This window comes from Haliaeetus albicilla, chromosome 9, assembly GCF_947461875.1.
Source record: "Haliaeetus albicilla chromosome 9, bHalAlb1.1, whole genome shotgun sequence".
NCBI classification, from domain to species: domain Eukaryota; kingdom Metazoa; phylum Chordata; class Aves; order Accipitriformes; family Accipitridae; genus Haliaeetus; species Haliaeetus albicilla.
Window position 1 is genome coordinate 20,898,333 of NC_091491.1, and position 14,513 is coordinate 20,912,845.

Consider the following 14,513-nt stretch of genomic DNA (forward strand, 5'->3'; position numbering starts at 1 on the left):
GTACAGAATTTCAGGATGTAGGACCTGGCTAAGCTTGCTTAAAAGTAATGATTTGAGTAAAATTTATGACTTGTGAGTCTAATTCATGATTTTTAGACAGCTGAGGTGGAACACTGGAAAAAGAACAGACTGGAACACCGAAAGAAGAGATGTAGGGGAAGGATACCCATATTAGAGAATATAGGTAGTGGGGGATGAACAGCACACATTGTATATTTTTCCTTGAAAAATTCCATGAGGTCCTGTCTAGAGGGACATGATGGTATTACAGTGGAATCAAAGACAGCAAGGAAGGTAGGTGAAAAATGAAGGAATAGAGCTTATTAGGCAAGAAAATAACAGCAGGGAAAGGAAGACATTACTTTGCTGTTAGCTTCTCCTGGGAAGTTGTAATAATAGAAAAACTAAAGTGCAGAAAAGAGGCACAAGGTAAAAGCCAAGGCTGACCTTACAGTAGGAGAGAAGCAATGAAATAAAGCAGTGAAATTAAGAATAAGAAATATCCCTCACAGCTGTTAGATGCAAGGGTGCCAGTTCTGAGTCAAGAAGACCATGATCTACAAATTACTGGAAATTAAATGGGTATACAGAGGAAATATTATTATGTGTTTGTTTTCTTTCCGTATTCTTTCCCATATATACTGTACTAGCCACTGTTTCACTGGGGGTTATATACAAAGTAGCTGGAACCATAGGGACTCTCTAAGAATACAGACAATAAATACAGACATTAAATAAGAACAAACCCTCTACTCTGGGTTCTTTTATGTGACCCAACAGCTTTTCTTATGCCTATTTACTGAAAGATATTTTTCAGGTAAAAAAACACCAACACAATGTTTTGTTCCAGAGTAGTGGAACAGAGGAAACTTTGCTTCTTGTGGGGATTTCCTATTCTGACGTTCCTCATTGCCCCTTTCATACCCCTGCCTGCTTGGCTATGCAGTAGCGCTTGCTGCAGCTTACCTGGAGCAACATACATGCATGCTGGGCGTTTGGCTATTTCCTCCTGGGCCTGAAAAAAATCTGGCATTTTCTTTACCTTGGAGGAAGGGCACAAACTTGGGTTTGTCTGTCACCTGTTACTTTTGTGGCTACTGGGTATCTTTAAGACCACAGACAGGGAAAGGGAGAGAATGATCTAGTACAAATGATGAGATGGATACAGATCAGTAGAGTGCAATCATAGGCCTTGCTTCCTTAAGAAACCAGAATAAATACATACAGAATATTTACAATGCAGTGTCTTGTACCATTCTACAACTGTCTTCTTGTTAGAAATACAAACAGCATTTCTGTAAAGTGTGGATATGCGTGTGTAATGAAGTGTATAATAAAGGAACTGGTAATACGGTGTTGCAGGACACATTTCCTGTAGGTGCAAAGCTATTTTTAAACCTCTTGAAAGTTCTCAACACAAAGCATTAAAAGGACCTTTTTTATTACAAAAAAAAGAGCGTTCTAAACAACTGGCCAGCTAAGTGCTGGTAGTTGAAGCAATTGCATTCTGACACATTAAATTTTGTAAAACTAAAAAATGGACTGGAATTCTGTAACAAGAGGAATTCTGCACATTTTTATTGTTAGTGATTTAGTTAGAAACACAGCAGCTATAATGGCATTGCAACAAGAGATATAATGGTTGTAAGGAGGAAGCAATGATGGTATGTATTGTTTCAGTCTACTGGTAATTTCTTCTTTACAAGGCTTCTTGGGATAGCCAATCCATTCGACCTTACATTTCTGAGATCTCAGCTTAGATCCTTTTGGCTGTGAAATTATTGGCAGGTTTTGAATTTGTATGGCAATAAAAAGTTTTCTGGAAGCAGGATAGAGCATTTCAGGATAAAAAATAGTATAATATCTTTCTTCCAAAGAAAAAGGTTAAAGTAGTTTGGGATACCAATCACAGGCACCTGGAGTTTATCCTCAGTGTACCAAATGAATTTTAATAGAAAAGGGGAAGGCTAACAACAGAACACCAGTCCATTTTCTTTTTCTCCCAGGTAAAGACTAGAGGTCTGGAAATAAGAGCCATATCCATATGGCTCATTCTGTATGCTTGGAAATTCATATTCAGGCAAAAATCTAACAGATCCTTTTAGCTAGATCCATACCTAATGTAATAAATACAGTGTTTGCTCCTGCTTGTTGCAGTAGGCAGCTCAGTCCTGAGGGTCCAATATTTCTTTGCCTTGTTTGTTCTACCCAGGACACCACCCCTGTTATGTAAATTCTTTGTTTCTCCAGAGCTCAGCCATTGCTTATTTTCTTTATGGGGATATATGGCACCTCCCAGGATCACTGCATTTCACTTTGGGGCTCAGTTTGCCAGCATCTCTGAGCTTGACTAGCTTTGTTATCTTGAGGTAGTGATATGGATGGCTTACTAATTCCCTAAGTATTCTATGAGTTATCTTGTAACCTGAATTACTGCATTATTCTCATTAGATTCTTTCTTTTAGAATATACAGAGGCTTTTATATATTTAGGGCAACCCTATAGTATTGTAAAGTGTTTACTTCATATGCAAAATTAATATGAAGTGCTGTTTATTGCCAGGAGTTAATACTTGCAGTGCAGTGAACTGAAGTAAAACTCATTGCAGCCTTAACTTGGAAGATAGTGAAGATTGATGGAACACAGTGGGCTTAAAGAAAAGGTGTTATTAACATGTAGGTGGCAGAGCTGTGAAACAAACTCCACTGTAAATCTGAATTAAAAGCTCCCTTGAAACTATAGTATTTCACTTCGTTGCAGATCAGGGATACAGCAGTGTTGTGGAATGCAGTTTATCTCTTTCAGTCTGAGATGCCCAGCCTTTGCCTCTTCTCACTTTCTTGGAAACATACTAGACTTGGATACAATTCTGACTCATATACAGAGATCAGAGTATTAAACTCACTAGGATAATGAGGAATTAAAATGCCAGTAAAGAAATGAAATTTTAGCAGAACTGTCAAAACCATAGGGTTTGCATTAGAAAAAAATAATCTCATCCTCTCCACAACCTGCAATCTGCAAGTAGCAACCTGATGGTGCATAAACTGATAGTTTCAAAACATGGTTGTTGCTTAAGATACAATCATATATGTGGTGCATACAGAGAAAATAGATGCTGCAGTATGTAAAGAAAGGACTGGAAGTTTTATATTTGAAGTCACCTAAAATAATGTCACCTGACACTTTCATTACAGGCCTGCCTTTTCAACTTACAATTCTGCCAAACTTCAGCCGTGTGGGTTTAGATTTTTTTGGTATTGGATGTCTTCATCTGAACAAAGGACCTATGTCAGCTTGTATTTTCAAGTTTCGGTAGAAAGGTTTAGTCATTTTTTAAAAGGTATTAAGGGAGCACAAAAATACTAGCTTCCTTAAAATCAGCAACAGGATATAATCAATCCTTTTAGCAGCATCTGGCATGGACTTAATTTAAGCAGAAAATATAAAGTATTAATTGTGGTAGCACAGTAAGTTACCCGCATGCTAGTAATGAGGATGTGTCCATAAACAGGGAACTCGGACAAAAAAAAGGTTATCAGTGAGAGTGAACGAAGTGTTGTACATAATATAAAGACTTGAATTTTTACCCTCTTGTGCTAAAGCTTCTTTGAGTACGTTTTATTCATTAGATAAGTGCTATCTTTATGTCATTTATGTAATCACTTAGCAGATACAATCTTGATTGACCTGCTAGTGCTTATGATCTATTAATGTTTGCTTCTTTGTGTTTTATTTTCTGGAGGCCATAGTCACAGTTTTGGCATGACTCCACTTCCATTAAGATTGGTGGCAAAAGGGCAGGCCTTGAAACCACAGACGTGGTTTGGAATGCAGCAGTATATATCCTCCCAGGTATTCCAAGTTCAGAGCATATAATTTCTTTTTTTATCAGATTTACAATGCCTTCCACTATAGCTGAATGTTGGTATTAATGTTCTTTTATTGAATTTTGAGGCTTCAGATAAACTTATTTCATTTTCTCTGCTCTTCTTTAAACCTATCTGTCAAACTATTTCTAAGATCTGATTCAGCAAGCAGTTTAGTTTGCCCTGAATATAGTCTTGAGATAACATGAACTAGAAAACTTATAAAATTATTTCTTCTTGTCTGACAAGTATCAGTCCAATAGCTACTTAAAAATGTCTATAGCAATATTAATTATTTCAGTACAAAACCACTCATTTATTTTCACTTTTAATTGCTATTACATATTATTACCTGTCGTGGTTTCAACCCAGCTGGTAACAAAGGACCACGCGGCCGCTCGCTCACTCCTCCCGCCCCCCTCCGGTGGGATGGGGGGAAGACGGAGGAGAGGAAAAAAAAAAAACAAACCAAACCTGGAACCTCGAGGGTTGAGATAAAGGCAGTTTACTGGAACAACACAAAGAAATTGCAACAACAACAACGGTACTAATGAAAAAGTATACAAAAAGAGTGATGCACAGTGCAACTGCTCACCACCCGGGACCCGACGCTCTGCCACTTCCCCCACCGAAAAGAAGAGCCCACCCCCCGGCCCGCTCCCCCTTTATATACTGAGCATGATGTCACATGGTATGGAATAGCTCCTTGGCCAGTTCAGGTCAGCTGCCCCGGCTATGCCCCCCACCTCCCAGGTTCCTGTAAAAATTAACTCTATCCCAGCTGAACCCAGGACATTACCTTATCATTGCTGACCACAGAGTTGGAGTGTGCTTGGGAAATGATTCAGCATAGGGTTTTCCATAAACTTGCAAAAATTGTTTATTGAATAGTATTACCAATCATCAGAATTATCTGTTGCCAGCACTCTGGAAAACTGATAATACTGCGTTTGTTTTCTATTAATGTTAGACAAGATCGACATAGAATTATTTTTTATCTGGATATAAAGCTGTAATAAAAGGAAGTTTAAGAACAGCACTATGGGCACTTAGTCAATGTGAAAGGTTAGTGCCCAGATTTTGATAATTGACTATAGCTTGTGAATGAACAAAATTGTTTGTTTTTCTCTTGATCAGGCAGTTTTGTGTTTTCTAGATGCAGAGATGAGTTTTCAGTCCCTGGAGTAACATCTGCACATACAATGTACATAACAATACAGAATCAAACTGTCAAAACATGTTTATTTAGTTAAAATGAAATGAATGGTATTAATATCTAAATATTCTACATTAGTATCTGTTTCAAAGGAACAGTAATGATGTTAAAACTACTTTTATGGAAATTGCAATGATATAAACCAGTATCTTCTAGTTGTATATTTTCTCAAGAAACAAAGGGAATGAAACTGAAATTAAAGAGTGGCTGTCATTCTTGTTAAGATCCTATTGCTTAGGCACTCATCCCACATGACCTAATGCTCTGCTATGAGCAGTCTTTTCTTTTACAATTTCATAGCACTTGTTTCAGCATGGGCTTAAATGCAAGTCAGGCTTGTTGTGTGCTAGGCACATAAAACCAAAACCAAAAGGCTGAGTTATGTAGGGTGTCAGAAGAAGCTTTTAGAAACCCAGTATGTGACCAAGCCAGAACGATTCCCTCAAGAGATGCTTGTCAAATGGAAAGTGGGTCTGTTTTAAAGTTTTATTAGTATTTTTTTAATTTGTTTTCAGTAGTTGTAATGCGTAGGGGTTTTTTTTCGGAAAGGTTAAGACCACTCTATCATTGTGATTTGAGCTGCACAGTTATACGGTTTCTCAGTTTGCATTGCAGTTCAAACAATTAGCAATCACAGAATTGTATCGCATTTCTGTAGCACTGAATATATGTCTTTGTATTTGAAGCTTTTTCTTCAGAACAGCACGGTAACAAGTTATTTATGTAGGAGGACAGGCAGTGATGAAAGCTGTATTAGATTTTATCCTAGCTCTTTTATAATAATCACACATAAATAATGTACTGTCAGAGGCAAATGTAACAATGTGTTTATATATACAAGCTGTTTCTTTTGTTTTCCCATTTCTAGTAGAACCTGAATCGTTAAATTTTTCAGAGATACAGTCATATATGTAATTCAATAGTAACAGCATGTGCTACATATCCTCTTCACCTAGTCTTAAGACTGCAAGTTACCAAAACCATCCCTGTCCAACATTTGAATTTTTAAACTCAGACTGTAGCAATTAATGCTTTTAGCTTTGAATGTCTCTTTTTCAGTCCTTTGTCAATAAATTACATAAATGGAACCTGACATAGGATTTGCAGCATTCAGATCTTCTGGACAAATTAACTCTCAAAGATGAAGTATATAATCTCTTGATGAGTGAAGAACAATATGGAGGCTTAGTTCAAGCTAAAAAGGTTTAGGCTTTTAATCCTAGAGGTTTCTGGTTCAACTCCTCCTATGCTGCTGCTCTTGAAAATGCTATCATTCTCTAATACATAGTCAACTTCCCCCCTCCCTCCAACTAGTAATAACAACTATCACCTACACATAGTTTTATATCCTTTATGAAAAGGCACATTGAATTCTATTAAAAAAGGATATGTACTATTTTTATATGGCTATCCAAATTAAAACTGATGAATATTAATAATATGTAGCTAGTATGTAGTTGGAATTTAATTCCCTCAAAGTAAAAGCACTTGTAAAGTTGTGATGTGGTTTAGACTACACACATTGTCTTAATAGTTCTGTTCTTAAAAAGAATTGTAAGAATGTTATTCTATTTACTATGGAGATATAAAATTACAATAATGGCAATATTTTTTGTTTTGAGCCCGTGAAGGGGACAGGAAACACAGATGCTAAAACCACAGGATGCCCCCCTTAACTGTGTGTCTAAAAGATTCGCCACTAGATGACGCCTTGATTCTGTTAATTTTTTTTTTTTTTTTTTGGTATTCCCTGACTGATGTCTAGACCTGAAATCCTGAAAATGTTTCTTTAGTAAATCCGGCTGGGAAAGAATGCTTTTCACATATTTTTAAACGATAATTTTGAAAGTCTTCTACTGAAGTAAATGAAATTATTTCAATTTTCACTTGTGCTTTTAACTCCAGCCTCTTTTGTGGGGGTTTGGTTTGGTGTTGGTGTTTTTTTTTTTTTTGTCATCAATTTTCTTCTTCTATTATACTGATAATTTATTTTTCTTGGACAAAATGCCTTTTAAAGGTAGTTTTTCTTAATACTTTTTTTTTTCTTTTTTTTCATGTCTCTCCGCTTAACAACTGTAACTTAAAAGTAGAAGCAGATCAGGATAGTGTCCTTTACACCACCTATTAACAGACGTTTAGCATGTGTAGATATATGCTTGTATAAGTGTGTTTCACTTGGTGCACATTTTTCCTTACCAGGAGAGAATAAACTATACTTCTGTAAAGCATTTTAATACTGGCATAACTGTATCCATTTTATGATATGTACTCATACATTTGTAAAAATTCTCACTGATCCTGGTACTCACATGTTTATATCCATAAGTAATTCCTGTGTGGACCAGGATAGAGAGAGACTGAAATCCTCCATTTAATCACAGATCAAGGCAAGCGTTGTAGTTCCTATTCCTCATTCGTTAGTCTCTGCACTAATAAACTTTAGATCTCTAGTCTGCAGTACACAAGCAGAGTACCATAGTATAACAAATTAACATGGGTCAGCTGCTCTGAAGTAAACTGTGTGCATGATTCTACTTGGCAGTTTCTTGCTATTAAACTGTGGAAAATCACAACAGCCTCCCTTTCAATGAAAGATGGGGAATTTCCTCATTTTTGGTTAAGCAGTACTTCAGTGTAGACATTTACAGGCGGACAGTTGCATGTGAGCAGTTCTGGCATCAAGTTGACCAACAGGAACTATTCCCTTTATGATAATTCTTTTGTGTGTCAAAGGGCTGCAATAGGCCATTGTTGACAAAAAACTTAACTATAGCAGATGTTGTATGATAGGACATTGCTATGTTCCTATGCATACTTGGCTGCTTTGCTGACAAAATCCAGCCTCATCAGATGGGTTTGTAATTGGAAGAGATGCTATCCACTGTTTGAAACTTTTAAATTATTTAAAAATAGACTTTAAAAAAAATGTTATCTGATTTTTTATGTGAACTATTTCATGACCACTGATGAATATTGTTATGTTAAATGTAGTTAATAGAAATTACTGATGGAGTTATTTGACGGGCTTCTCAGAAATGGGATTCAGAAGACTGGCTCTGACTGCAAATAGAGGCTGGGAGCTTATCTAAAATAACACTGGGAGCCAGTGTTATTTTGTCAGCAGTATTTTTGGCGACTATATGTTGGCTGAGAGAATCCTCTTGTTTGGGAAAGTAGATTTGATTTGGACAAGACAAAAACTGTGCTTTACTAGCTTATATCAGATTTGTATTTATAGTTTTAGTGACAAAAGGAAGTTTCTGGCAATAAGCCTTTGCAGCGTAGGCCAGACTTTTGACGAATTTTTTTTCTATGCTGAAGATGATAGTATAGAAAAATATATACCTACTGTATTACTCATTTTATTAAAAATGTCATTATATAAATTCTCTTCTGAAAAAATAATCACTAAATGAAAATATTTGTCTTCAGAGAAGATCCTGCAAATTCTTTTGTGGCTTCAAGTAACTTCATAAAGGGCCATGGAGCATATTAGTATTAAGTATTTAAGAAAGCTTATCTATATCATGCATTAGATAGGACAGGCATGCTGTACTTCGCAGCTCATTTCACCATACAGTGATGTGGTTACAATCTTACACATTAAAGAGAGCTACATAAACCAAGATTTATTTTTTTTCCCTCTCTAATTGATACTGCCAGATAATAAGACCTGGCATTGAACTAGATATAGAAGTTCTCAGATTGAATCCTCTCCTACCTAAAGATGTTGTCTGGGATCTTTTTTGATACATAATCATTATAATGCAGGGGAAAAAAAGGGTGATAAAAGCACCAGGGTACCTTTATGCTCTTCAGTCAGTGGAGATTAATTACTGCTGATGCAGCTGACAGGAAAGGATAGGGGTAGTAATGGTTTTCATTACCAAAACCTAATAGAGTGGTCAGGAAGGAAGGATAAATTGTAATCTTTTAACAGTCTGAGACCAATTGATTGAAATGTTTCCATATATTGTTCTTTAGTCCAAGTGGAATCCAGAAAACAACTGAAACATGCAGCCCAAATGCTCTAGCATTGATCTAATGTTTGAGAAAGTGATTTGGACTGTAAACTGCTTAAGGTGAAACTGACTGTTCTGTGTGAATCTATATACATACCTGACTGCAGAATTATATCCAGTATATATTTAGAAGTCTTGGTTATTACTATTGTTGGTAGTCTAGGCAAAGGACTACATGCATTTTAAATATTTTGCAGGCCCAGATTTTTAGATAAGTTGTTGCACTGTTGTTATATCCGATAGAGTGATACTGATTTATTCTATGTAACATTCTTAATCTGTGTCTACTTCTATTAGGAAACAAATTTGCAGTGAGGGGTGGATTATTTGGGCCTTTTTTAAACTCTATTCCAAGGTGCCAAAATATGTTATAGTTTTCATTGGAATATTCCTAATATGTTCTAGGTCTCATTTTATTTAAATTACATGCACTAGGACAGCTACAGGGTTCTGTCATATACTCTATAAATAAAAACACATATCTGAGAAGTTATTACAGTGTTTTCATGCACAGCCTTGCTTATAGTTTGTTTATATTGAGATCTACAGTAAGCCAAACAGATTTTTTTTTTCTTTATTTATGACTTCGGGAAGGATTGACTTTCTTCTTTGAAACAAAAGACAAACATAAACTGTATCAACAGAATATAGAGATTTATCCTTGTGAAAAAACAGGTTATGAAAAGCTGTAAACCCAAGTCTGAACCCAAGGGCCAGAATCTTCATTGCCTTGCACTTCATGCTGTGTCAATGGAACATTACAGAGGTTTAAGCTACTATACTAAAATATGTTCTGCAATTCCTTTGAGTTAACTTGTTCCATGGAAAGAGTTCAGCCAGTTGGTATGAGATCATCTCCTGACAAATATTACCCTCTTGTAGTACTGCATTGACCCTGTAGAATCTCATCGTGCAGGTAGAATACAAGCTAAGTGAGGTGAGTCAAGTAGGATGAGGTGTAACCAAAACAGTCTGATAACCCTATTGCTGTGAGCAGATATTGTATCTGGAGGTCCAAATAGGGCAAAGGCTGGAGCTGTCTAGACTTCCACTGGGGACCACACTGAATCCTGGAGCCTGATGGCCACCAGTTAATTTATTCCTGCCACTGTGATTTAGTCACAGTCAACATATATTTTGCTCTGCTGCAGAATGACTGTGCAATCAGCATGGCAGTAGAAAATCTGGTTCTGCTTCGCATTTTAAATGGCACAAGTTCACTAAAACAGAAATAGTTCAATTACAATCATACAAAGCCCTTCCTGGAAAACAGTTATTTTTCTTTAGTGACTTTTGATGTGCTAACATTTTAACTAAGTGTTCATGTTTTCTGTGTATTCAGTTTATGCCATCAAGGAAAGCAATTTGCTGTAATGCTACTCAAGGCACCCATTAGTAGCAAACAACAATCTGTGTTTTTAGAGAACCAAGGCTGTTATTTCACAAAGGGAGCCATTCAGCTTTGCCTTAATCCTCTTACCAGTAAGGCTCATCTTCCAGGTGTTATTCCTATTTTACTGATGTTGACTTCTCAAAAATATTTAGAAAATGAGAGTCTAATATAGATTAAGTTGTTGGTGATTTATTTAAGAAAATACAATGTGATATATCTATATAAATAAATGTAAATTCTCAAATATTTTTTGAGATAACAGAAAAAATTGCCATGTGTAACATGCTTTTGTTTTTAGTTGCATGTTTTGAACATCTAAGTGAAAAAAACCCAAACATTTAACTTACCTTGTTCCTAAACATTCAGGAAGTTTATTGCATTCTTTGAATCTTTGAAGCAGATATCAATAACAGTGTATAATAATAGATGTTTTTCTGACACTGATACTTTGAATGCATTAAATTCTGCAGCTTCAGAATCTATAGTCTGTGTTATCAGTAGATGTGTATGACCTGACTCAGGACCTGATCTGGCTGAACAGAATAAATGACTCCACAGAAGTGCTGTGACTTAAGTAGAACTACTTGCAAAACCAGCTCCAATCTACACTTAGAGGCCCTTTTAATTATTTCAAAAGCTGACATTTAATTAAAAAGGTGTAAAGAAAAGATAGAATTATATATTTTGAGAATATACTGTTGGCTCACTTGTCATGCCAACTGCATTTTATTAAGACTTTACTCGCTTTTGTGACAAAGGCTTGATAGCCTTTCTCTGATCAAGCTAGAATGTATGACCATGGAGTATGGTATTTTTCAATCAATGAATCAATGTGTTGAAAAGACATACCAAAGTATTCAGTTGGGTTTTAGGACTACTTCATTTGATGGCATGTTGGAAGAGCATTGCTTTAGTGTGGCCACCAGAAAATTTAAGCAATCTTTGCCTTTAGGGCACCTCCAGGAAAAACATACTTATTCTTCAGTTATTAAAGCTCGTTTTCCCTACACACATGTAGGAAGAGGTGAGCAACTTTCAAAAATACAAGTGATCAGGTACTAGAGATAGATAGCCAGAAAAAGACAAACCAGAGAATTGAGTAAGTAGCAAAAATATTAGATATTATAAGGTAGTCAATAAAACAAGTACTACTGTGAGCAGCAGAACTACTGAAGCTTGGTTCCCTATGGATTTTGTCTCATAGTTTAATTCATTGGTATCAGGATATGATCTCCAGGCAAAGGTTTTCCATGGTTACAGGCATTTATTGTGTTTTTATCCTGAGTGATTTTTCTGGGACTTGATAAACATGAATTCACCCTGTAACCTGTCTTTTACTGAAGGCATTCTACCTGGCCATTAATTTTCATATAAAATCATGGAAGTCTCATATCTTAGAGAGTCTTTATCCTTTGCCAGATTTGATTGGCCAACCTACACTGGGCAACTGGTTCAAAAGCTGTGGGGGTGTGGGCAAACAAATACTGTGGGCACCTATGCCTCATTTTCTTAACAAATGAGGCTACTGAACCCCTCTCACCCCTTAATGTCAATACATGTGTGTGTAAAAGTGCATATGTATAAATCCAAAAGTGAATGAAGTAGAGGCGACAGAAAAAAAAAAAATTAAGAAACTAAAGGAAAATGCTTGACTTTGGGTGACAAAAGGCAGCAAAGGGCACTACATATTAAAAGGAGTTCAAAGGAATGCCCTTTGCAGCTTTCATAAGGAGATATCCTATTTAACTTTCATGCTATGGTTTAATTCTGAAGTCATAACTAAGTTTACAGGAAAAGCCTTTGTGAAGGGTTTATCAGATTTTCAGAAAGCCTTTCTATGACAGACTGTTACCTAAACTAAAACCAGCAGGAATCCAAAGGACAGCAACATGAAAACAGGTAAAGAGAATTTCCAATGCTTCTTAAGGCTTGTTTCTGGGTCTTGGTAAACATGAGTTTATGCTGTAGCCTTTCTCTTACTGCAGGTACTCTATCTGGCCATTTTTTTCATAAAAATGGTAAGAATATAATATCTTTGAGATCTTCTTGACAGTCTTTTTGTCAACTATTACTACAGGTACAATGAAAGACAGCTTCATTTGCTGATGGAAGAACATGGATACTATGGTTGGACCATAGAGACTCCACAAGTTCATCTGCCAGCCTCTTCCAGTCCTTCATAATCTTTCAAGTGCAGAGGTGTTGCCTAATGTCCACCTGAAGTTTCCATGCTGCAATTTAAGTCTGTTACTTCTTGTCCTGTCTTTCTTTTCCTGTCTTTGGGTATGGATGATAGTGTGCCCTCATTCCTTTAGCAGCAGCCTTTCATGTTTGTGTTCCTATGCCAAGTGGAGTCTTTGCTGTCACACAAGGCAAAGCTCCTAATCTACCCATAGATTCCTCCACCTCTGAGAACTCTGGAATATGTACTGTCATTTATTGCATTCCCATTTCTATTTAATGATGACTGAAGCACTGCAGTGTGAGATATAATTAAAGCAAGTGTGATATTTAGAGAATAACTGACAAAATTTTTGCAGCTATTGAAAAGCTTGTCTGGTTAATTTTATTTTAAATCTCATTTTCACAAAATGATTTCTTCTAATCTTCACCATCTGCATAAGAAGTGTAATCAGCAAGCTGAAATTAAAATATCTGCAAACTCTGCCCTTCAAATCAATCACAAATTAAACCTGAAAAGAAAGTGTTCTAGTGGGAAAAAAAACCTTCTAAAGAAATCCTTTCTATTAATCTGTCCCCACTAAGGCAAATTATGTACCCTTGCTTAAAAAGAATAAAAAATAAATGTAATTAAACATTTTTTTTGGATGAAATTTTATTTGTCTTCATCAGATCTTGAAGTAAATGCTGATTTAGAAACCTCAGACTTTTTGCCAGATGGCAGTGGAGTAGACATCTTTCACAAGCAGCAAATCAACAGAGCACATAGGATAGTCCTGGAAAATTTGAAAGCCATTCTGTGCACATAGTACCTAGCTGACCCTTCAGAGCTTAATAGAAAGATAGCATCTTAGGAACTAGCCACAGAACATTACTGGTAGGAGCATTTACAACATTATTCCACAGCATTTGCCTGCAGTGTTGCTTTCTTCTTTTAAGAGTTGATAAGAAAATGCTAGCTGACTTTTAGGGAGAAAAATTGGCTCAATGCAGAGCATTTTTAGAAATTCCACCATAAACTTTTCTTACACGCAGCTTTGTCATCGTCATTTGAAGAGTCCAGTGACAGGTTATGGTACTGACTCTTTGGCCAGTACTGTCCTCACTAGGAAGTGCTTTTGTTATAGTACAGGCTTTTCTGTTTTCTGGATCAGAAAGTTGTTGGTAAATTCCCTTCCTGTTAGCTGTATTTGAGTAATATTCTCTACAAGGAAAAGAATCAATGCAAATGGTAATCCTTCAAAACAGCTGAGACAGCACTGCATGCCAGAGGGCTGAAAAAATGTGAATGAACATTCTCTGATTTACCAGTGAGGTCTGTTCCTCTAGTGCAAGTATTTAATCTGCTGACAAGGAGATAAGGGACTTTGTACAGCTTAGAGACCAACCTAACATCACAAATATGATAGAAACAAGTATACCTTTGGAAGTAATTATAATGCAACTTAATTAATATCTCCTCTGTCTCCAGTTCTGTGCATACTATTGTAAAGGATGCTGCAAGTTCTTGCATATCAGTATGTGCAGGAAGAAAATGTTGGTTTGGAGCGTAAAAAATCTTGCATGTTTTCTCACTCCCTGTTAAAAATTCTGGAATTTTCATTTCCAAATTTGGCAAAAAAATAGGGTCAGATCCATTTTTCTCCTAATCAAAGTCTACTCAAGTGCCCAGCTGCCTACTTCATTTTACTTCTCAACCATATTCATTAATAAAACTAGTAAGCATAATAAGAAATCGATTGAAGAATGCTTGCTTTCCATCTTCAAACTCATAATTTCTGAATTAATGATAGTTCTCTGTGATATATGAAAGCTTTTCCTTTGTTTTATGA